This window comes from Odontomachus brunneus, unplaced genomic scaffold, assembly GCF_010583005.1.
Source record: "Odontomachus brunneus isolate Ranch 3 - 2012 unplaced genomic scaffold, Obru_v1 Obru_scaffold_174, whole genome shotgun sequence".
NCBI classification, from domain to species: Eukaryota; Metazoa; Arthropoda; class Insecta; order Hymenoptera; family Formicidae; genus Odontomachus; species Odontomachus brunneus.
The window spans coordinates 143,502-144,753 of record NW_022639624.1 but is presented as its reverse complement, the minus strand read 5'-3'; positions in this window follow the sequence as shown (position 1 = coordinate 144,753).

The following is a 1,252-nucleotide window of genomic DNA, read 5'->3' as shown; positions in this document are numbered from 1 at the left end:
ACACACACACACACACACACACACACACACACACACACACACAAAAGAAATTCTTAACCCACGTATATTTTTATTCTTGAATACTACTTGCCTTCAATTAAATGCCTTCAATAAAATGCCCTCTTTAATAAGAAATGTTCAATTGCATAAAAAATAATTAGATTCGAGCGAAGTATATTTTATTCTTAAGATAGTATTCTTATCCGAAGTTATGATATGATTGTAACAAACCCCATCACATTATTTTGAAGCCATTTATTCTTGGCTTAAAAATTATAGATTTGAAAATGGGTTCACTTACATTAGATGCTTACTTATTTTGCGTTCGCCGGCAACAGTGCATATGAGAGAGTAACATCAAGATGGCGGAAGTGAACGTAAGTGACAATAGTTTTGTAAGTGAAACGTTATATTCATGGGGCATGTCTCCAATAGTGGTTCAGGCTTTCAAAGGTAAGTAAAATGTTTAGCTCGTCCTACCAATATTTCTTTCTTCTTTAAAGTATATTATAAGTAGGAATGCGAATAGACAGTTGACTTTGTCACAACGGCAGAGAAACACCGGTAGCCTGTACAGACAGGCAGATCTGCTAGCCGTGACTGAGATCTGTAACGTGAGTGAGATAGATAATAATTCCGCCGCAGCAGATCCGCCCGTCTGTACAGGCACTGGTATTTTTTGACCGCCACGACGAGACCGCTCGTCTGTACAGGCACTGATATTGTTTGGCCGCCATGACGAGATCACTCGCCTGTACAAGCACCGGTGTTTCTCTGCCGCTGCGATAAAGTCGTTCGTCTCTTTGCGCCCTTGCATATAATCTTCGGCGGACCGTACTTAGATCTCATTATGACTCATATAGATTTTGGTAACTATTCAGTTTAGCCCTCTCATCTCCGATTTCGATGAAAGTAGGATAAGAGTGAATTTCTCATAAATAGACAAAGTTGAGGACGCGTTAGGTTAAAAAATCGTTAATATTTCTATTTATAGCTATCTGTGCTTAAGGTAAAGAGTGAATTTGTCACAAAAAACTGTGGCACCTCGCCGCCACGGTGCGGGAGGTCTGGTGAGCGAAACCCCTCAGCCACACAGCTAGAGATAGACGGTATGACAGATTTTCTAACCTAACGCGCCCTCAACTTTATCTATTAATTAATAATATTAATATCTCGCTTCGCAGTAGAGAGCGACAATTTTGTCAAATCAAAAAGTTGTCTCTTTAACAAAAACGCGGCGATTGAGCCTACT